The sequence below is a fragment of the Triturus cristatus genome, chromosome 3_1, assembly GCF_964204655.1.
Source record: "Triturus cristatus chromosome 3_1, aTriCri1.1, whole genome shotgun sequence".
In the NCBI taxonomy this organism is placed as follows: domain Eukaryota; kingdom Metazoa; phylum Chordata; class Amphibia; order Caudata; family Salamandridae; genus Triturus; species Triturus cristatus.
Window position 1 is genome coordinate 70,521,451 of NC_140583.1, and position 24,506 is coordinate 70,545,956.

Genomic DNA, 24,506 nt, shown 5'->3' on the forward strand with positions numbered 1-24,506 from the left:
GTTACAGGTCAGCTCAAGAAAGAAAATACGATGTAATATGTAAAGCACTCTTTGGGAATGCGTCAGAATTCAAGAAAAAGTTTAGCAGCTACATACATAGCATAAATGCAATGGTCTCGGCCCTCTGACATCACTCGTCGCACTCTGCATTCCTGTCCTCACTCCGGCTCTTTGTAACTTTCTCTGCTTGAAGTCGCATCACTCCTTTCCAGGGCGAGAGCACAGCCTGGGCTTCTGTGGGGTGATAGAGAGACTTTAAGCACGAGAAGCTGCGCAGCCTTTCAGGCACACCTCCCCAGCCCCCTCCAGAGTAGTACGGTCTGGGAAGGGGGTGTCTCCCGTCGCAGCTGCCTCCAGCCAGCTGATTCTGGCAGTCTGGCTGGATGTTCCCAGGGCATGAGAAAAGGGTGCGCCCTCTGGCAGTCTGCGTGACGGGCACCTCCCCCACCGCATCTCAGCCGAGTGAACTCCTAGTGAACTGTTAAAGGCTGGAGGTCTGTTGAGCAAACACCGGCGCCATGGCGGGCCTAATTTCATTGCAGCCAGCGGCAGAGACGCTTAATCCCTTAGGTCCCGGCCGGTACTAGCTGCAGCTTTCCCGTCACGCACGGCATGCTTGGCCCTCCCGGGTATGGAGGATGCAAGGGGGTGGAGGACAGCGCTGCGAAGAGCCTGGCATCATATTGTAGTCTTGGCTCCCCTGTGACCAGGTGCAGGGTATCTGCCCCGACAGGTTGGTGCGGGAACTGCTGCTAATAACATCTTTTTATAGTACTTAGATGTGCGGGTTCTAGTCGCTGCTGATTATTTACTAAATATAGGCCACTGGAAACCCCGAGTCTGCGCCGTTCCGCTAAGTGACGCCGCTGCGCACCGCGACGGGCTCCTGGTAACTCATGCCTGCATTACCCGAACCGGTCACCGTGGACGACCTCCGCAGCTGGCCACGGTCCTGGCAGGGAGAATCCAGCGGCGACATCCCCCCACAATCAGAGGATCGGTACACAATTTGCATTGACCGGGTACCGCAGTGCATATTTGCATGCCCCAGTGCAATCTTTCAGTCAGCGTTGGTCCGCATAGGGTACTTTCGGGGAAAGTTGTCGCGGTTTTTAAGGACCGGTTACATAATTCTGAGATGTAGCTGCAATTAAGGATTGGGCCCTCCTAGTTGTGGAGTTTTCTGGCAGCCTCTCGGGAATGGTTTAAATGACATAATTGCCCCAATGCAAAACAGACCTACATAGAGAGACTTTGTTTTATTTTACTAAGCGACGCGAGGCGGGTTTGTTAAAGATAGTAAACCCTACGTCACAAAATAGGAACGTCTTCAAATTTTAAACGAGTTAGTAAAAAATAATTTTCGGTTTGCTGAATTTACTTGCTATATACCCTCCCGATTCAGGCAGGAATCGCCCTGGACACCACTGCCTTTCTCCGAGGTCAAGCAGAAATCCCTCGGAGAAAGGTAGCGGCGTTTTTGGATTCGGGGGCGTGTTTAAACACTCCCAGAGAAAGAATCGAAAAAACACGCCCCCGAATCGCAAAGAGACGGGACTTGTTTGGAGAGACAAACCTCTTCTCCAATGGCTGACCAGCATTTCAGAGGCCAGCCAATGGAGAAGAGGAGAGAAGAGGGGCGGGTTAAAGCCCCACTACTCCAAGTCATTAAATCTCGCGAGCGAGACTGCGCAAGCGCAGCCTTTGCTAGCCGAGACCTAAAAAAAGGAAAAATGGAAGAAAGAAAAGAATAAAGAAATAAAGAAAATGAAACAGAAAGAAGGCAAGAAAGAAAGGAAAAAGAAAAAAAAATAAGGAGGAAAGGCAGAAAGAAGAAAAAATGAAACAATAAAGAAAGCCACGACAGACAGAAGGCTAAAAAAGAAAGAATGCAAGAAAGAAGGCAGGAAATAAGAAGAAAGAAAAAAGAAAGAAGGAAAGAAAGAAAGAAAGAGAGAAAGAAAGAAATAAAGAGAAAGAAAGAAAGAAAGAAAGAAAGAAAGAAAGAAAGAAAGAAAGAAAGAAAGAAAGAAAGAAAGAAAGAAAGAAAGAAAGAAAGAAAGCAGGCAAGAAGGAAAGAAAGAAGGAAGGCAAAAAGGAAAAACATAGGCAAGAAAGAAAGAAGGCAAAAGGCAAGAAAGAAGGAATGGCAGAAGATAAGAAAGAAAGAAAACATGAAGGAAAAAGGAAAGAAAGAGAGAAAGACACCAAGATAAAAGGAAGGAAAGAAAGAACAAAGACAAGAAAGAAGGCAAGAATGAAAGAAGGAGTAAAAGAAAGGAGAAAAAGAAAAAAGGCAAGAAAATGAAAAAAGAAAACAGGAAGAAGTCTCAGAAAGAAAGAAATAATGAAATAATGCAAGAGCGAAGGTAAGAAAGAAGGAAAGAAAGAAGAAAGGAAAGACATGTAAAAAAAGAAAGAAAGAAAGACAGAAAAGAAAAAGAAAGAAAAAGCAAAGAAAGAAGCAAAGAAAGAAAAAAGAAGGCAAGAAAGAAAGAAGGAAAAACGGAAAGTAAGAATTAAGGCAAGAAAAAGCAAGCAAGAAAGAGACTTAAAGCAAGAAAGTAGGTAGAAAATAAAGAATGGAGGAAAAACATAGGAAAGAAAGGAAGAATGGAAGAAAGAAGGCAATATGAAAGAAAAAATAAAGAAGGCATTACTTAATACAGAACCGTTTTAAATAGACACAGTCTGTTATGCTGTGAAATCGCAGTAGTAAAAAAAAAAGGCTCTCCAAAAGCAATTTACAACAGCGTTGGCAGAAGACAGGAACTGAGAACCCTGGAATGTGCCTTAGTTACATCAAACTTGTCCTGCTATAAAATCAGGCCCTAAACGCAAAGGCAACACTAAAGTAATTATTAAGTAAAAACAAAACACTGGCAATGAAGGGAACTATCTTGTGTGTGGACATGCTCAATTTAAAGGAGCAACATGCAGTCACTCAAGTTGAAGTTAACTAGAGGCTTAAGTAGGCTAACCCACTGTCCCATGCTCTATGCTGAAGTGGGCGGAAGCAAAATGTGAATGATACAACAGACCAAAGGAACTAGTTGAAAACCTCCATAAGTAGGTTTATTACACATATAATTTGTATACAATCAAAAGGTCTTGGCTAGTGCAGAACTACAGGTTCCATGCTGAATATACAAGGCGCACCCATTTGCTCATATAACCATTTGTTCATATAACTTTTACTGAAATACGCCAGTGACTTTATGTATCAGTCAAACTTCACTCTTGCAATTTACCAAGAGTGAATTTGCACTTGTAATTCGATTCACTCACATGTTTTATATCCTCAGTATTGCGTAATGTTACGTATGAGTAAATCTGCATGCATGGGTGTAAAGTGACTAATCGAGAGCGGGAATGTTGGGCACATCTACACAACTTTGTAATCCCCTTTTCTCATCCTGTAAGAGGACTGTCAAGGGCAAGATTACATTTGTGCACAGGGTGGGAATAGGCAAAGGACATCCCCAGAATGTGTCAGGGTTTCTCTAGAAGGAAACATATCTTCCCTGTAGAAGAATACAATTGTATTAATGCCAAATTACTTTTGTATGCATAGTTTTACACTGTGTACAATTATGCATGCAGACATGGTAATGTAAATTAACAAAAGCTTTAAAGGACAACTCCTGGAAAGTTGGACCTGATACAGCTTTCCAGGCGCAGATTTTGACATTACTTAGATAATTAGGACCAAAATGGTTGGTCTAGATGGAGATATCAGGCAGGATTACATATGCAACAGGTAAGCATTAAAGAAAATAAGATATTGAGTTGCAATACCATTTTAGCAAAATGACCAAGAAAGGAATGGACGTGCAGATAGCATTGCTTTGCTGTGACCGGTGAACCTTCTGAAGAGGGCAATGACTGGAAATTGAATGAAAATGTTTTCTCAAAGAGAGACCATGGGTTGATCAGCTAGTGACTCCATTATTTACTCTACCTCAACATTTGATTTGGCCAGGATGGAAAGTTTTTTTTAACTTTGGCCATGAACCCTGCCTCCATATATCCGACTTTCTTCCTGTCTCTTGACCCCTCTGCCCTTTTATGTGTGTCTTTCTGTTAGACCTATCAGCATTAGGGTGGTCTTCCTCCAAAGATTTTGCATTCGGCCTTCATTTTTGCTGATCTTGTTTCTGTTAACCTTAGGAGTCTGTGCACTTTAGCACTGCTAACCAGTGCTAAAGTGAAGGTGCTCACTTCCTAAAACATGGTAATATTGGCTTACACCAAATTGACACATTTCATTTACTTAAAAGTCCCTAATAAACTGGTACCACATGTACCCAGGGCCTGTAAATTAAATTCTCCTAGTGGGCCTGCAGCACTCATTGTGCCACCCATTTAAGTAGCCCTTTATAAGCATTTCTCAGGACTGCCATGGCAACCAGTGTGTGCAGTTTTAAACTGCCATCTCGCCCTGGCAAAATAAACCTTTTGCCAGGCTTAAACCTCCCCTTGTACTACATTAGTCACCCCTAGGGTGGTCCCTAAACAGTCCATAGGGCAGGGTGCAGTGCTTTTAAGAAGTTAGAAATGTACTTTTAAGGTTTACATGTTTTGATAGTGGAAAACCCCTAAATTCGTTTTTCACTACTGCAAGGCATACCTCTCCACAAGGAAAACTTTGGGTTAACTGAGTGGTTCATAACCTTTAGTCCGAGGAGACCTGGGGGTCTGCAAGACCTACCCAAGGGGTTTGCCACTGGGTCACAAAATATTAAAATTAATGGTGGCGTCCCCGGGGTTAAAATAAGCCAAGGTGGGGCGCTGCATGCCTCGCCCTCTCTCATAAATATAATTGTGGGTCCTGGGGGATGGGGTCCCTGGAACCAAAAGTGGCCTGAGGGGCGAACCCTGTGCATCTCCCCCTTAACAAATGTATTGGTCCCTGGGGGATGGAGTCCCTGGGTCCAATAGCAGTCCCGGCAGGGGGCCCATGCTTGGCTGCCTTTGGAGGGGTTGACTGCAGGGCTCGCCGCAGGCCAGGGCTTGTGGCTACCCCCGCTGCACATGGCTGAAGGCCGTGCATGGTGTGGGGCTGGCTGCATGAGGCCGTGTGTGGCGTGGGTTTGCACATGGCGTGGGGTTGGCTGCTTGTGGGGGATCGCCGCCATGGCCTGGCTAAAGGCCAGGCCCTGCAGCCAACCTCCTGCCGCATAGTGCCGAAAGCCTAGCATGGCAGCAGTTGGATTAACGTATGGTAATTAAATATTATTTTACTATAAAAAAAAAAAGTCACTGAAAAAAATAAAGGTAACAGGAACGATATAGCAAGGAAATAGAATTTAGAAAACCTTAGAAATAAACTAAAAAACGAAAGGTTACTGGGACGTTTTAGTTAGTTTCATATTTTACACACACGAAACCATAGGAATTCATCAGTTATAGCTAGAGTTATCTCAAGTAACTGTAACCTATGCCCTTAGGTATGCGGTGGTACTTACACCACTTATTAAATCACTCATGACATCTTCTATGATATCATTGATAATATCACAGCAACCTTTACAGTGAATTTATTGATGAGAAAACTGTGCATTGAAAGTCTTAAGTAGTGCAAGGCAACAGGCTGTAGACGAGGAGGGCTCCATTTCATTGAATAGCTGCTGGATAAGGTCTTGCTGAAGCCGTTGAGTTTTTGCAGGAAAGATCCTAGCTGGAGAAATTTCAATGTTGTGCCCAAGGAAGGTGCTTATCAGCCGATACTTCTCGCACCTTTGGCCAGTTAAGATTTCGACTATTGTCCTTTTTTGTACCTCGAAATCTTTCAGTGGGGCACACTGAAGAGAGCTCTACGAGGCCAGATATCTTCTTTGCAAGATCACGCAGAATCAGGTTTATTGCTGCAGATAAGCTTGGAGCAGAAGAAACCTAAATCCTTCGCCCAGTGACAATGCACCTTTGTTGGACAGGCTTAGTAGGTTGTTCCTGGTCCATCAGAGTTCTTTGAAAACAAAAAATTTCAAAGTCCCAGGTTTCAGAATTTATTAGGAGGAGTATACCTTGATACCAACTATGGTTCCAGGATCTTAGGGCCAGCACCTGGGGGTCAAGACTCACTTCAGCAGAGGCCATCAGCAGAGTCCAGGGTAGGTCTAGTTGGAAATGGTCTTGCTGTGTCCCTGTGGCTTAAAAAGGAGGTCAGTAATATGATCTTCATACTCCACTACTTTGGGCTGGTTAGAAGAGGGATAGCAGGTCTAGCCTTCTAGGCTCTTCTCAGGTCACAGACAGTAGGTCTCATTATCTTTTGTCCTTCCACAAGTCCAGAAAGAATTTTGAGGAGGTTATTTGGGATGCATCACTTATGCCTGGCACCAGCCTGTTGGTAGGGGAAACTACCTAACCAAAGGGCTAAATGTTTGCAGGGATGACACTCCCACTTTTGCAGCATTTTTTGCGTGTTCTGCCAACTATTTCTCTCTTCCATTCCCTACCTAAAACCAAGGTAGCACAACCTGTCTTCCCCTGTGCAGAACTCTGATGCCTGCGCTAGAGGTTTAGCCATAGAAATTAGCAGCTAAGCCTCTATGGTTACTCTAAACCAGTCCGGGGGCGGCTCCCCTCCTTCTGGGATTGGTGACTGACTAGCTGGGGGGATTATAAGAGGGGGCAGGCCCAGGTATTAGCTACATCTGCCTGGCACAGGGTAGGCTCATTTCAAGTTAATCATGTTCCTGATTACAGCATCCAGACCATCCTGTCAAGAGAAAAAAAGCACCTCCCCACTCCCAATACCTTAGTCTCTGGGAGCAGGTTTGCATCTCATCAAGGGTGCTATTCAGCTGCTGGGTGACGGCTGGGCTCATGCAAATTGGCATCCAGAGGTTTTAGGCAGGGAATGTTTGACTTACCAAAAATACAATTTGTAAACTATTTATTAGAAATCCAAGGACGTTACCAGTGAATTTGGATTGTAATAAATATCTCAAAAATTTCAAAAAGAAAGCCATAACTGCTTCCTAGCTGGATAAAGCATTATTATGTTTATAATGGATCTGAATGCTTTCCAATAGAAAGCCTAACCCTGCTGCAGTGAAAATAGCTTTTAGAGCCTTTTCACTGTAAGGAAATGTTTAAAATTAAACGTTTACATGTCCTACTTTTAAATACCATGTACTTTGCCTTATGAGCAGTAAGGACTACTTACGGGGTGACTAATATTTGAAACAAACATCTTAGCCTGCCAAAAGGGGTTATTTTTGCACGTTGAATTAGCAGTTTAAAAACCGAATCAGCCAGGTTACAAATAATAGTCTGCAGTCTTATTTTCACTGTCACTGTAGTGGGAGGAATAATGGGTGACATTTAACTTTCAGGCTCTGGGTACACATTTGACCATATAATAAGGTTCTACAGCCAATGAAAATAATTAAGGTGAATATCTGGGGGGGAGGGAGGGGACACCACACAAAAAATATTATTTTGCAACACCATGCATATTATGCTTAATTTGTCCAGATCCTTGCAGGTGGTCGACATTAGCAATCAGTTTTGGGACCAGGACTTATTTTCCATCATCAGATGACCCAGAGAAAGAGAGAGTAGGGCACAAATGAGAGAAGGATGGTAGGGCTGGACTGGCCCTTTATTTCATTTGGCATTTCCCCTGTGGGCTGGGGACATTTGAGCTCGGTTTTGAAGGCCAAGGGTAGATGCTGATGCCTCTTTCACTTTGACTCACTTCCTGAGGTTAATTGCATCAGGCACTGGTGGCTTCAAGAGAAAGAGAGGGGGGAGGGAAGGAAGAGAGATAGTGATCAGAGAGAGAGAATAAAGAGAGGAGAGAAGCAGAGCAAGAGCATGGATGGGTGGAGAGAGCGAGCGCAAGGAGACGAAAGTAGCAGGGCCAGTTTGAGTTTTTTGCAAGGGCTGTTTTTGGTTAGCCAGTTCATCCTTGAAAGAAGGGTGAAGTGAAAATAGGAAATCAGTGATAAAGAGAAAAAGCAGAGACAAAAAGCAAGAGGCCCCGCCCATTGTCTTCCACTATCTGAGTGAGAAAAGCAGCAGAGATGCCTCACATAATGACACCACATCTCCACCCAAAGAACAACTAGTACTGTCCAGTCTACAACTGTGCTAAGTTTCTCTGGAGGCCAAAATAGTAACATAAAGGAGTTGCAAGCTGGGTGAGTGATGCACGTTTGAGGAATGAGCAGGGAGTCAGGAACATTGACGTCCATGAGTTCATTGACCATGGTAGATCTTCATGGTTGGCAGCGTCCTCAGCTGATGACAACATACCGAGGGCCTGATTATGAGATTGGCGGGTGGAATACTCCATCATAAACATGACGGGTATCCTGTCCACTGTATTACAAGTTCCTTAGGAAATAATGGAATTATAATTTGGTGGAATGGATATCTGTCACGTTTGAGACTGAGTAACCTTGCCAGCCCAACTTGTTATGGGCCCAGAGTTTGCTGTTTAAAGTGCGGCGGTATACTGAGTTCCGACTCAAATTATGACTATTCCTTCACACAGTGAGCATTAATCCCTTGACTTCTGTGATGAGAAATGGAAGGGGGGCCAAAGCCAATCGCCCCAGTGATACCCTTTCAAGTGAACCAGAAACATATCACCCTGAGAGGGAGGAAATTACCTAGCGCTTCTTCTGCGTAGTCCTTCATGTTTTGCTTTCTCAGAGTCTCTTTGTTGCTCGTGAGTAGGTGACAATGAGGGCTGAGGAATGTCTCCTTATCTTTCTCCTGAAGAGTAGTTCACAGGGATTTGCCAGTGGTATTGTGAGAAGTGTTTATAAAGTCTGTCAGAGTCTGGCATCATACATTTCTAAAGTGCTGCCAAGAAATGATCCATAACACCATTCACTTATAGCCACAGTTGAGTTATTTCGAAGAGCTGAAAGACAAGTCCCAGAAGGCTTGCCTGCTGAACAGAGGACAACTAGTGACTCAAGTTCCACTGCCTGCGCTCAAATAAGTGCGTAGAAGAAAGTGACCTCTTGCCAGGGCCGTTTCTAGGAGTTTGGCCACCCTAGGCGAGAACTGAAAAATGCCGCCACCCTCCATATTACTACTAATTATGCAGTAATATAACCCCTACCTACCCTCACACACCAACCCCGGAAGCCACTGAAGGCCTAAACAACTATGCAAGCAAACGAACACAAGTGTGTGTCACACGCCTGCAGATGGCTGCCTACTGCACCTATAGTCATTTTAGATGAACATGGATTCCCATGGCACCCCTCGGTTTGCCTGACAGCAGACATGTCTTACACGAGCTTTGAACAGGACAGTATTGCTTATATTGCAAACAGAGTTAAAAAAAAAAAGCGCCCACGCTCCTGCGAGGCCTGCACAGATGCAGAATGGTTGCTCCCTATGGTGTAAGGTCTGATGACCCTCGCTCCTCCAACGGACCCCAGAGCACGGGAGAAGGGGCGAGGCCATGTCTCAAGTACCCTTGCAAGCAGAGTCCCGCTGTGTGTGTGTTTTTAACTTCCTGGGCCATCGCCCAGGCAGACAGCCCCCGCCCCACAGAAAGGGGCAGTTAGGAGGGCTGATGGACGGGAGCTGGGTCCATGGTGGTCTGAAGGTGCCGCCGCTGGGAACCATTCAGGGACACCCAAATGACTGGGGCCGTTGGCATTGCAAGTTAGTCCTTAAACTCTAGACAGTCGGAGCGAGAGTGGGCGAGGAGACAATGCCCCCTCCCGGTTTCCTTTCAACTCCCTCAGTCACAGGACCTATCTTCTCGCATTTAGATCAGAATGCAGATGCGATTTTGGCGGCCCCTGCCCGCCTACTCAAGACATGCTACAGCTTTTAGGCCAGGAGTGTGGGAGGGGGGGGGAGGGGTACAGGGGGAGGAAGAAACGTGAAATGAAACAACTAATCAGCTTACCTTTTCACCCTTATCCAGTTGCTGTAAAGACAGGGCCGGCACCTCAGACCACAAGGGCGGCATTTCACGGTTTGTTTTTAGAAATTAAACCCCAATTGCTGTAAAGATAGGGAGCAAGAAGAGAGTGGCTGTAGGCTTTACACGTCTCACTGCAGATTCCATGTCTAGACAGCGTGCCAAGAAATGCCTCGCTTGTTCATATTTACAACGCATGCACCTCCCTCACACACACAGTGAGGAGCAGCGAGAGAGAAACTGAGGTAAGAAGAGGAAGAGGAACAGAGACGGGCAATTGACCGTGTCAGAGAAGTAAAAGTGGTAATGATTTCGACCACTAAATTAATCCTACCGTGTCCGTAATACACCTGCTGGCACCTAAAGACTCCCACGCCACGTGCAACAGAAGCAGGCTACAGTGTCGGCCAACCAGTCCTTGCCTTGACGCTCCTGACTCCTCCTTTCAGCTCCGAGTCCGCCGCGCGCCAAGAGGCAAATCGAATGATGACAGTGCTGCCCCTCCTAATTTCATTGGTCCATTCTCTCTGAGAGCAGGTCTGCAACAAGGAGCAGGGCTGTCACGAGTAGCGCGTTCGCGCTATGAATGATTGATGGCCCAGATTATTATAGATTAAATGAAAAATTATTTTCCCCTTTTGCCGCCCTAGCCTTTTTGCCGCCCTAGGCGGCCGCCTAGTCTTGCCTAATGGTAGAAACGGCCCTGCCTCTTGCTGAGCGTTCTTGGAGAACAGAAAGCCACAAAGCAAAGGGAACTGGTGTCACTGCCTGATGTAGAGGGCACCTCACATAACGACTCTACATGCTACAGTCATCTTCCTTCCTGTGATGACTTGGGAGGTACCACCGCCATCTTGGTTTGGGTAAACACAGCACTGCTATACCTATTCAGCCATATTCCCTTGGAAAGACAAAAATGCTCCCGGCAGCAGGCGTCCGTGAATGTGCAGCCATACCTGCAAGGTCCCTGTGTCAGACGAAATAGATGTCTGCAAGGGTGCCTGTCCGTGCGATGCCAAGCTCTCACAAGATAGAGCACCTTTATGAACAGTGGGCTTCACGAGGGTATAGTATTGCTACGCAGTAGCAGTACTAATTCCCCTGGACACAGGAGACAGAGACAGAGTGACACATATAAAAAGAAACAGCCAAAGAGAGACGAAGACATAGGAAACGACGACGAGACATAAACAGGAGGAGACATATAGTGCGGACAAAGAGGGAAAATGGAGTGACGCGAACAAAATCAAACATAACGCAGGCTGATACTGAGTAGACACAGAAGAGGGACTCATAGATTTCAGGTTAAGCTGAGGAGTTACGGGAGACACAAGTAAGACACGAATGTGAAAGACACAGGGCTACCTACGGAAGATACTGGTATTTCACCCAGAGTCTTCCTGCTTGCCGCAGTTGAAATCTGTGATTGAATTAGCCCGGCATTTGGTGTCGCCTTTATGATTCCGACAGGGCCAGAAACTCCTATTAGTCGCCTTATTAGAATTGACTTGCCAATGATAACGAAGAAGTTGGGATGAATGCATTTGAGCCCCTTAACTTTGTTTGTAGTTTTATATCTCGTTCAAGGAGCATTGTAGCATGTTACAAGAGCACCAGTTACATTATACAAAGTCGGATTAATTCTTTTAGGGACAGGGAGATTAATGGCCTGATTATGAGTTTGGCGGTCCAATGGAGCACTAAACCCACGGTGGCGGTATGGCTACCACTGCAGCAGTGGTCCGACCACTGTATTTCGTCTTGGGAGGTCATACCCCCATGGGACTGCTGCTACCGTCAGGGATCCACGATCCATGGGGGTCTTGAAGTGGTCAAAGGCTTGCAATATGCTGGCAGTGCCACTTTGGCACCGTCAAGCATATAACGAGTTTCCTCACCACCACAGGTTTCATGGTGGTGAGTCGACCATGAAAAGTGTGTCAGTGAGGAAGCAAAGGGGGCCTACAGAGCCCCCTGTTGCCTCAAGGCCCGGGGATACATGCAATTGGGCACATGGTGTGCCACCCTGTGTGCAAACACCTCCTGTTGCTGCACTGTTTGGACTTCACAGTCAATGCCGTGCAGGAACAGGCTTTAGTAGTCCCTTGGTGGTGCCTTGCTAAGGCTCACTTATGAGCCTTGAAGCGGCAGTTCCGCTGGACCGCTGTTGGAACGCCCGCCAGATTAGGAGTAAACACCTAATCTGGGCGGCGGTCGAGTTTGGCAGTGTGAAAGGGGAGCTGTAGTGTGGCGGGTCGACCCCACAATGTGAAAGACATAATTAGGCCCTAAGTGATTTGTTCAAGATCATAGGATGTTGAACCAACACTGAGACACCAACCTGTTTTCCCAGCTCCAAAGCTGCAAGGCCACATACTTTCCCAACTTTTCCTGCACAAGTCAAGATTAAACTTTTGTTCTAAGTGAAAAGGCCATCTGCTCTCATTACACAACCATTTGAATTTTAAAAAAAACTGGGTGCCTAAAATGCTCTAAATTAACAACTAAACCACACACCTGGTCCACTGAGCGCCTAGAGGCCATTCTTTTCACTGTGCTTTACTGTATAATAACTGCTACCAACTCAACAAAGAATGTAAACAAGCCACTACAGTTAATGAATAGTTCTGAGAATTGTGTGAAAGTTTATCCCCTGTTGAGATCCAGAAGTCAGAGAGACACACCTTGCCCTGGGCCAGGGGCATTAAGCCAGAAACTGCACCGGATAATTGTCAAATGAAACACGTACAGTGGTAAGATTTATAGCCGCCATTTCTCGTCAAGAGATTAAAGTCCTTTACCGGTTCTGTAAATGCGGCTGCCATGTGTAAGGATTGCTAAATACCTCTTGTTCAACATATTTCAGCAGAGGAGGGCGGGAGGGGGCCATTAGCAGATGCTTTTTTCATTAATGTCTCCCTGGTAATGTGAAATACACAATATGTATGGGAAATGCTAATCGCCGCGCATCGCTAATGATAATGATTTCAGAACTCTGCGATCTGATACTTAGGATGAAATATGGAGTCCCTCGGAAGGCGCTGTTTTATCATGTTACATCTGACAGAAGGGCCTGCGGTGTTCATGTGAGCTGAGAAGTGACTTGCCTGCAACATCTTTAAGGGACATTTTGGGCTAAATTCAGGAAGGTAAATCTCCATGCACAAGAGAGGAAACAAGGCTGGACTTGGGAAACAAAGGGGCATATTAACAAGGGAAGTGGCGTAGCGAGGCGTTAGCCTTCCTAGCTTAAATCCTAACTCCGCCACTTCAGAAACGCAGGGCTGCACCATATTTACAAGAATATGGTGCAGCCCTGCATTTCCCCCCTGCATTTTCCCCTGCACTTAGCAGCCTAGCACCAACCCAGGCACCCTTGCACCATAGTGCAAGGGTGTCTGCATGCAGGGGAAGATTGTTTATGTTCAGGAATGCACATAAAGAATCTTCAAATGCCATTTTGTAACTTCTATGTGTGCTACCTAATGCAGCACACAAAGAAGTTGTAAAACAGCATTTTTTTAAATGGTTGTTTATGTGCAGGAGCGGGGATCTTCCTGTGCATAAACAATCATTGGCCTTTTGCTGTTTTCATGTATGCTGCACAAGACAGCACACATGAAAACAACAAAATTGTGTTGCTCCAGGGAAAGACCAGGTTTTCCCTGGGCTTATTTCTGGCTCTGCCTCCTATTTACGCCTCCCTTGTAAATAGGGGGGCAGCTCCAGAATCAATGGTTGTTACGGTGGAACGCCCACAGCAACACCCATTGCCCTCCCCTTTCACACTAAGCATAGCATGAAGGGGGCCTTATTTACAAGTCAGCGTTAAGCCACGTTTACAAGGCAGCGTTAAGCAGTGCTAAGCCACATTAAGTGGCTTAACGCTGCCTTGTAAATAAGACGAAGCCCCTATCGCCACAGGAACGTCATAAAAAGTGATGTTCCTGTGGCAATAGGGACTTGTAAATATGCCCCTTAGTGCCTGCAGCCTGTCTCTGGGTCACATAACTGGGTGTAGCTGACAGTTGGACTTTGTGTAATCCTCCTAAACAGCCAGTCACAAGAAAGAGCTTAGGTGAGCCTAGATTGGCCATTACAGGCAGGATGGGAGCCCAATTTACACTTGAATCAGCTGCGTCTTGCCTACACTCAAAGGGCTGCATACCCCCTCTAGTTAGTCTGGAGCCAGGGCAGGGGAGGCAAGAAACCTGTGCACTTCATAGGGAAACCTCTAAAAGCTTCTCCCACTTCAAAGGAGGCCCTTAGTCAAAATATTGGACCTCAGACACCAACTCTTCAGTACATGTCTGGACCTGCAGAGACTCTGCCAGGAAGAAGGACTACTATGCTGCTGAAAGGACTGCTGCTCTGCTGGACTGCTTCCCTGCAGGACTACTGCCTTGCTGGTCTGCTGCTTTGCTGTGTTGACCTGCTGCCCTCTTGCCAGGGTGAGAAGACTGGATCGGCATCAGTTGAATCCAGGACCCCAAATTGACTCCAAGGGTTCGTTAGCTGGCCTCCTGACTAGAGCCTCAGGGACAGAAGGCTGCAACAACCTTAAACCCTGCATATGGACTTTCTGAGTTCTTCCCTTCCAAGTGGTGCCACCCCAGTCCTGGACCCTTGGAAATGGGCTTGAAAGTGCTCTACTAGTTCCTCTGTGGATCCAGAAGAAACGACTCAACTCCTTTGTTTTGTGGCGCAAACCTGAGCAGAACCCTTTGCCGCATGGATTTTCCAGGCGCAAGAACTCCACATCGACCCTGCAACCCGCAAAGCTTTCCTGACACAGGCCCTTGCATCGCAAATCCCTCTATGGCAACCTAGACGATGGTGCAGGTTCTCACATTGCAGTTTCACAGCTCCATTGAACCGATGCTTCACTTCGACTGTGTTATGCATTATTGATACAGACTTAGCATTGCAAGCTCTCATCAAAAGAATCCTCGACGACGATGCAGGACCCTGTATCGCAGCTCTGCAGCACCTTGGAACTGACTCATAGCCTGAGCTGCTTGAGGCATTCTCAGCGTAGAACCAAGCAATGCTCCGCAACCAGTAATTGAGTATGCTTGTTTAGTTGACCTAACTGGGTCCCTGTAGTTGGCCCACACGCACTGAACTTGTGATTTTGTCCCGGTCTGGTGCGGTCAGTTAGCAACAATTTGTGCTTTATGCTTTTTAGCGCTATTTTCACTGAAACCTTAAAAATTGCATATTTCCTATTTTACTGATTGGATTTAAGTTGTCTTGATCTTCTTATATTTAATAAAATATACTCTGGTGTGGGATCCTTTTTGTGGTGTATTTTCACTGTGTTACTGTTTGAAGTGTTGCACAAATACTTTGCACATTGCCTCTGAGTTAAGCCTGAGTGCTCTGTGCCAAGTTACCCGAGGATTGAGCACTGGATAATTTAGGCTTTGCTTGTGACTTCACCTTCACAAGGATTGTGATCCCTGCTTGAGTAAGGTTTCACCCCAATCAACCAGCAACCCCATTTCTTACAGACTCTTTCTTCACATTGACAAGTCTGAGAACTGCTTTTTCACATTATAGTGCTGAGGGTGCAATAAATGAGACAAGAGCTGAAGGCTCTCATGGACAAGTGGCTCTCATTCTGTAGATCACTTTCCTTTCTTCACGGTCTTATGATCTCTCTAATCCATGCTACTGCTGTGGGGATGCCTCACTTTTTGTACCTTCATGGTCTAATGATTTCTAGGTCCCATATTCATGGTGTTGGGATGCCTCTCTGTTCCTATCTTCATGGTCTTGTAGTCTCTCTGACCGACATCCTGCTGTGGAGATGCCTCACTTGTTCTATCTATGTTCAGGGTCTTCTGATCTCTCTCACCTGTACTCCTGCTGTGGAGATGCCTCACTTGTCCTCTTTTCACGGTCTTATGATCTCTCTGACCCATGCCCCTACTGTGGAGATGCCTCACTTTTCCCATCTTTGCAGTCTTACAATCTCTCTGACCCATGCCCCTGCTGTGGAGATGCCTCACTGTTCTTATCTTTGGGGTCTTATGATCTTTCTGACCCAGGCTTCTGCTGTGGAGATGCCTCACTTTTTTATCTTCCCAGTCTTATGATCCCAGGGACCCATACCTCTGCTGTTAAGATGCCTCTTTTCACGGTCTTCTGATCTCTCTGATTCATTGTCCTGTTGTGGACATGCCTCAATTTTCCCATCTTTTCAGCCCTATGATCGCTTGGACCATCAGTCCTGCTGTGGAGATACCTCACTGTTCCAATCTTTACGGTCTTATTATCATTTTGACCCACAGTGCTGATGTGGGGATGCTTCACTTGTATTCTTTTCACAGTCTTATGATCTCTCTGACCCATGCTCCTGCTATGGAGATGCCTCACTTTTCCCATCTTCACAGTCTTACGATCTCTCTTACCCATGCCCCTGCTGGGAAAATGCCTCACTGTTCCCATCTTCTAAGTCCTATGATCTCTCACCCACCCGCCTGCTGTGGAGATTTTTCATTTAAAACAAAAAATGTTTTGTTGAATTTCAAAAGTAATGTTGTAATGTTGCTGGGAGATAAATTTACCTTGAAAAAATAAAAAAGCCAAGAAGCATTTAGTAAAACAGGAACAAGTTGGTTTAATTAAATGCAGCAGCCGGGACAGCATCAACACAGTCGCGTCTGAAGACAAGTCTCAATGTACAAACGTTTTGGCCAATCACATATACAGTTCATGAGATACAAGAAAACGATTTCTTAGAGAGCATGAGGGTCGCGGCCTAGTTATAAATTCCAAGTACAACCATCTGATGAACGGGCGAGCTAGTGCGGACCAGTTTGTATGTGTCCAGATGTCCGACATTGGGAATGCATGATCACTCCGTGTGGTGTGCATGCTGTGTCCTGATTGCTCCTAACTACATGTGGCATCTAACTTTGTGGTATTTGGGAATGTGAGCCTTTGGCCTTACTTGTTTTGTTGGGGACAATTTCCTACGACCTGTTTGTGGTGTAGCTGGCTATCTGTGAAATTGATCAGGGTTTTGCCTGGTTAAACCTTTGTCTTCAGGCTGAGTGTAACCCCACCTGCGACCTATCAATCGGTAGCCCTGGGTTTGGGTCGCCGGGCCTGTCTGACCATGTATCTCTGACTCGAGGTTGATGGAGAGGTCATCTTGAGTGAATTTGACAGCAACGATACGAGTTCATTATTGACTGTATATAGACCATGGCGATCATTGATATAATATTTATAGACATTCTCATTATTGTGCGTACAGTTGTCATAGCGTATATCGACCTTGTTTTTACTGGTATTGATGATTTTTTGCATGCATAGTTTATGGCGTACATCGACATTGCACTTAGTGGTATTGCCGCTGCTCTGCATGCATATATCGTGGCGTACATTGCAGTCACCGATATCAATATTCTCCCCTATAGTTGAATTTTCAACTACATAATTTTCCTTGTATGTCATGACAGTCACATTATTCAAAACGTTATGTGTTGCTGTAGTGTCTGCTATTCTTTACCTAGCTACTATCTAATTTAAGGACTGTGTCTTTACAGCAGGTAACCCTTGATGTAGCGCTTAGAAGGTTGAAAATCGTAGGGGTGCGTTATATTCACTGTTAGTCGGCACCCGCATATAATCAATATGTACTCAGGTATTTTTGTGTGCAATGTATTAAAAATTGTATAACCCATGTCGATTTCAATAGAAGTGTTAGCTATGTACAAGCATCTTATGTATATATTGAAGCAATGCATAGAGCTTAGTCCTTTTGAAAATGTGATGTTAAACGTGTAGATTAGAATTCGTGTCTGTAGACTGTTTAGTTTGACCACACATGAAAGAAAGACGTAAATGTCAATACTGTGATTTAAACCTGCTTGTGTAACCGAAGTAGTGGCCAGAATTCGCATATATCGTTGAGGCGAAAGGCCTGGTATTTTCTTATGTTAGCCAAGGGCAATAGGCCAAAAAGGATTTATTCCAGTAGAGGTTTTAGGCTGTAGTAAATTGCAAGTTAAAAGATGTGAAGTATGTCTGCCTTGCATGATCTCACCCCAGGTGCAAGGACAGTTGCTCGTTAGTAGAGAAGCTCTTTGTTCACAAATTGACTTATGTAGAAAAAGCCAGACATGGGAGTGCATTGGAATGTGCCAATCGTAACTCCTAGTGCGGATGGCGTCTGGGACTCAAGGCCAAGCGATGGACGATGGAACTGGACAGCGCTCTGTGGAAAATTACTGAAAGTCGACCCCGCAGAAGAGGAGGCGCAAAGGGCGTGTTCTGAGATTTGGGGTTCTGTATTAGGGACAGCGCCCCGAGGGTGGAGGCAGATCAGAGCAGCCCTGAGCAGAGGAAGGCTAGGCGAAGAGATAGAGGGGGCAACTTAGAACAAGCTCTCTAAGTGAAGACTTCTTAGGAAGTTTCACTCTGACACCTTTTACTCGATTGAGGGTCTTGGGGATTGCTAAGTAGGGATGTCATCTAGTACAGAGTAGGGACAGAGATGGTATGGTCCAGTGTCCCTAATATCGACATTCGCTTGGTAGTTTTCTACCTCATGCTTTTAGAGATTGTGCTTTTAGTTATTTTTAGCCGCATGCGGATTCTTCGTAGAGTAGCATTTTTTTTAGTGCCTATGTACTTGTTGTGCCTCGTATTGAGGACTCTGTATCTTCAAATCTTTATGCTGATAATAAAAGCCAGAGAGCCAAGAGATTAAGTCTCGAGTCCTTGATTATGATAAATTGCGGGCAGCATTTTTGATAATTGTGTTTATTCCCTCCACGCTATTGGGCAAGTAAAAAGTTCCATCCGACCAGAGTGGGTTCTAGTAGATAATTCCGAGATACTAAAATGGGCCGGAGCAGTTGGTAGCAGAAACGGATGGTTACTTCTGATAGCGAGGGACGATTAGATTAGATAAGGATAAGTGATCCTCGAGGCCCAAGAGACGATAAGTGATGCTGAATCACCAGATGGCGAGCAGCAGACGGCAGCGGATGAGCATCGACGGCGAGTAGCAGCGCGGCCGAAAGCAGCAGTTCCAGGAGTGAGTATGAAAAGGAGATGTTGTAGATTGCGGTGTTGATTTGTTGTGTGATGTCTTGCGGAGTTGATGTGTATGTCGTGTGATTGTGAGATCAGGCTGTGAGCGCGCGCAGCCCGGGAATTGTGGTGTAGAAGACACCTGAGATAGATTTTGTTGACCACCCAAAGGAGATCGTGAGGTACCATCGATCACCTGGACCGAGATAGGGGGAGCGAACGTGTGTGTGTATGGCAACTTAACGCTGGTCGTGGGTTGTTGTGTGCGGATCGGAGTGTTAGTAACCTATCAGTGGCGATCTGTCTGGCCGGACGGGGGCAGACGGGCGCCAAACGAGGTCAACAAGGTCGAGAGACTGTGGACGAACAGTCAGAGGCTGTGGACGGACAGCCAGAGAAGTAACTTAATTGGTTATTTCAGTGTATGAATGGGACGAGAGCAAGCGTGAAACGTGTTTGGAGAAGGGAACTGCTGCGAACGGAGGAAGGTGACGTCAGAGGGTGTCGAGCTGTGATAGGCCGGTTGGTGTGAGTCGCGCTGTTATTGGAGGATTTAAGAACAAGAAGTAAACAGAGCGTGAGATCGAATTCGCGCATCATGAAGTGTCTCAGGGTTTTGCGAGAATTGTGTAGAGGCGATAAACATGTGGTCGTGCGAGAGGGAGAAGAAGCCCCTCCCGAGGACACCCCAGCACATTACATGGCGAAGAATGTGGGGTTACATACTATAGTTTGGATTGAGAATTGGCACAAGATTACAAAAGGTGAAGGGGAATTAGCTTTCCCGAGGTATGGCTCATTTAGACTAGCAGTGCTGTGTGGAAATATGGATTTTTCTGATCAGTTATGTCCCCTATCTTCAGTGATCAAGGCAAGTCTACATTTAGAGCTTCTCGTCATTCCTACTTTATATGTGGCCAGACCGCATATATACGCCTACCTCTAGATTGGGATGGTACCTGTTACATAGCATTCCTCCTACCACCTGTTTTCCTAGCTCCTCCTGATTATCATAGAAATACTCATTTAGTACACAATAGACAGCAGAGAGATCTCCCAATTGTCGATTACACTGAAACAGCATGGGAAAAATACACAGATTTCAATAAAGGTTTCTTTCCCTATATAGGTACAGTTACCAATAGTAAGCTGATACGTAGATTAACCAGAACCCTTGAAGCAGTAGTGAACGAAACTATTTCCGCCTTAGGCAATTTAACAGAAGAGCAGTCTGCTATGCGGATTGTTGTGCTTCAAAATAGTCTTGTCCTTGACGTTATCCTGGCCGATAGGGGCGGAGCTTGTAGGGTCATCGGATCAAGCTATTGCATTTTTCATACCAGAAAATTCGCCATCTGTATATAAAGCCATAACTCGCCTTCATAAGATTGTAAGCCAGATACACCAGAATCCAGGCACCTGGACTTGGTCCGGTTGGTTTTGGAGTGTATTATCTACCTTTGGATGGAGGGTCCTATCCTTCCTAGGTATTGGCTTTCTCATACTATTCAGTTGCTGCTTATGCCTACAATGTGGACCAGCGATCTGTGGTCTGTGTGCCACATCGTGTATTCCACCACCAAGATTTCATTCGTCACGGAAGAAGAAAGAAGAACAAATGATGTTATATGAACAGATCAATGGATTGATGAAGATTGATATCTCTTAACGGGCAAGTAGGGGACAAGGAGGGAATGTGGAAATATGGATTTTTCTGATCAGTTATGTCTCCTATCTTGGACCCCAACGGTTTCATGTATGAATCACAAGTACATGTATGTTCCCTCCAGTTCCAGTTATGAAGACGCAAACACATGTGCGTCCACCGTCAACATGTCCTCTGTCAGATCCGCCATGAATAGGCCGGATATTCCATTCCTAAGTATGAAAGGCCACCGGCTTTATATGGTTCACTTATGCCATTTTACAGTCCAGGCAAGTAGGCCCTGATTCTGTCATCAAACTCTTCTTGCCTTCTGCCTCTGAAAGCTCCAGTCTGAGCCTGCATCTGTGACCATGAACTTTGTCTCACTCCCTGCGCGGCTAACGATGCCTGATCCAGCCCGTCGCCTGCCAAGAACTGTATTTCACCTTCAAGATTATCTCCTCCGTCCCTATCCAATGCATTCCTGTCTAGTAGTTTAAGTAAACATTCTTCCAGCTACCGAGCAAAGGGCCCGGCTTCTCTGTCTTTATGCAAGTAATTCATAGCCCTGTTACTATGGAATATTCCTACCCCCTCGCATTTAGTGTAGACACTTAGACGCTTGTACACGCACTCACAGTCAATATAGTCAGTATAGAATAAGGTTCTACTCCGAGAGACCTTTCTTTTGGATAACATAGTTCTTTAAACATAGGATATTAGATATGATTTGGGATTAGGTTGACATAACCCCAGACTTTTGTCTCCACATGTAGAGCTAAATGTCAAGTCCCTTTCTCCCTCTAGTTGCACGTCAATCACACGTCATGCGACTGTGCACACATCTCTGCCAAATATTTCTGCTGACATTGCAGGATTCTCCAGGTATCCACCCACACATGACAAATTACCCATTATCATCAAGTGGACGCCCACATGGACGCCCACCTTCACGCCTACTTACACGCCCACATGCTCTTATCTCATTCTCTCTTGCTCTCTTGCTTACGTACAATTGAGAAATGTATATATACTGTACTCTGTGAATAATGTTTTGAGAATATTTGAGAATACTTTTCAGTCCCTTCCAGATCCTTTTTTGGTGATGGAAATATTCTCCCTTTGACTCGAGTTATTGGAATAAAGCCCTTTTAGAACCTGATACCACAGACTCAGCCTCTTGCTTTATGCATGATCTTATTGATATTATGAAATTATGAGAGCGTGATATTTTATTTACCACATAATGGCGCCCGAACAGTTACATGTCTTTCCCCACACGCCGGAGATGAAGGTCCAGTTTTGCCCCCTTCCACAGCCGTGATGGACTTCAAGCGCGCACGTCGCGGGTCTTCCCGCCAACTCCCTCAGGCCAACGAAGGGGACAGACTGCGACCAGGCATCCATACGAGGCGGTGAGGAACGCAGATTGTCCTACCCAGAGCCCACCTGCGAGAGAGCTGTGTCCGAGGTATACAGAGGCCCACCAAGTGTCCAGAGTGTCCGAAGTTTTCGAGTCGAGTCCAGTCCGGTTCAAGTTCAGTTCAGTTTCCGAGGCCTTCCGTTTCCGAGCTACCCGGTGAGTACCATTACTGGGGAGGCGTTCTGACGTGCACATAGGTTGTGCCGGTCAAGACGGGTTTGGGTACACAAATCCGGTCTGCACTGTTTCAGCAGTGTATCTGTACTGTTTAGCAGTATATCTAGTATATCAAGTAATAAATTCAGAATACTCTGATAATGCCGAGTATTATGTTTAGTGATTAAGTTTTCCTTAGATCGTCATCATCATTGTTGCTCAGTTAAATGTTAGATGTTAAATGTTTTAAATACGTTCTGCATATTGTGGTGTGAATGACTGTTCATTATTGTGTTCATTGTATTAAGTGTGTTCAAGTAATAAGGTCTAAAAATGCCGCTATTTTCAAAATTAAGACAGATCAAAACTAGAAAAGGGGTACTCGAAGAAGCTGTTCCCATTCCACCTAGGGACACTCCAGGGTACTTTATGTATCATAAGCATGGCCTAGATGCCGTATTATATCTTGATTTATGGGTGGACTGCACCAGGGATTTACCAGAAAGTCAGAGGTGGCCCGCAGTTGGGACATGGGATGCAGATTGCATCATGAGAGTAGAAGAAATGTTATGGAAAAAGACAGCCAGACAGTGACTGAAATATGACATTGAATTATGGCGTAAAGAATTGCATAGACGCACAGAGTAAACGCTCAGAAAAGAAGAGAAAAGTAGGGAGGATTCAGACAAAGCCCGAGAAAACGTGTTAGTTGAGGAAGGTATACGAGAAAAAGCAGAACAAGTAGATGGACAACGAAACACTCTTATGGAAGAGAAAATGTAGACCAGCTTGGAAGGATGCCATTGAGTTTTGGCGCAAGGAGTCACATAGTAGGTCAGAGTAAGTGTTTCACGAAGCAGAGAGGAGTAGACTGGAGTCTGGAAAAGCCAAGGAACAGATGTTACAGGAGTAATTGGAGTAGGTAAAATGAGCGCAGGCTGACAGAGAAAGAAATACTGACGTTGCTGGTATTTATCCCGTCCTTTCAGAGGACCTAGCAAGAGTGGCCCCAGTAGAAAGACCAGTTAGAGTGCCACCGCAAGTACCGCGATACATATAATAATGATATAGTAGCCCAAAGGTTCTTGAGCCTCCCACCAAACGAACAGCGCATGGCTGGTGTTTTCATGGTCCCACATTTGTTCACGTTGTTAAAAGGGAATTGGGAGGGGTGTAGCTAGAGAAAGAGCGCCACCTGTGATTTGATGACACCCCTAATGTACGAAGTGTTAACGAAAAATAATTAGTGAAAAGTTTAGCTTGAGAAAAATTGTGGGTATTTCGAATTTACAAAATTGTTCCAGAATCCAGGTTTGTGTTCTTGGTGGTCCAGTGAGCCAATGTGCTGGGTCAAGTCGGTAAGATTATGACCCCCTGAGTGCAAATTGTATGTAAAAAATAATTTTTCAATTGAGCGAATTATTGCAGTTTTTATGGAATTGAGTAGTCTTTTTGTCTTTGACAGCTTCAGAGTGAGGAGAAGGTGGGGGCTGTGTAGAGCAGTATGTGATACAGAAATCGGAGACAGATTCTGACCTTGTAGCCAGCGTAGGTGGGGGCCGGTGAGAGGAGCAGAACAGAGGCACTGCTTAGGAAGCTTCTCTGACATCGCATCTGTGTAATGCCTGCAGCCGGAACAACGAAAAAAAAAGTTGGCTGGCAGCCCAGGCTCAGGCCGCGCTGAGGGGCTATTTTTAGCTTCTCTGATAAGACAGGGCAGCTGAGAAATGTAAGTCGAGAAAGATTCCCTTGTTCAATTCTGTGCAAAACGAGTGCCCCGAGGAAATGTCTATGGAGAAGATTTGTTTTATTTTTTCGAAAATGCTATATTGCTTCTGGCCAGAAAGTAAAATGTTGCTCTTGCTTGGAATTTTAAGGGCTATGTGCCTATATAAAAACGATTTTCAAATTCAGACATTTTTGAATTGTGGCCACAAGCTGCCACCAGTTGCATTGGATAAATGATCCAGTGGTTAAAAGTCTGTGAGGAGAGATGAGAGGTGCGTCTTCGTCTGGGACATTAGGGTACATTGTGTTGACGAAGATGCATAGCTCATTTTTATAAAAGAAAACAAACAGGTTCGTGTGTTCTTCGTTTTTGATTATTATTGCTGATTCTGTTTTTATAAAAGAAAACAAACAGGTTCGTGTGTTCTTCGTTTTTGATTATTATTGCTGATTCTGTGTGTCAGACTTGACACGGTGATTTCAGATGGGGGTGTATAGGGCAGGTAAATGAATTATTGATTATAAGCCTGACAAATTAAGCAGGCCAGAATGTTCGCCTCTGAGCTGTAGGTACTGTAATTGCGCATCGCTGCTCA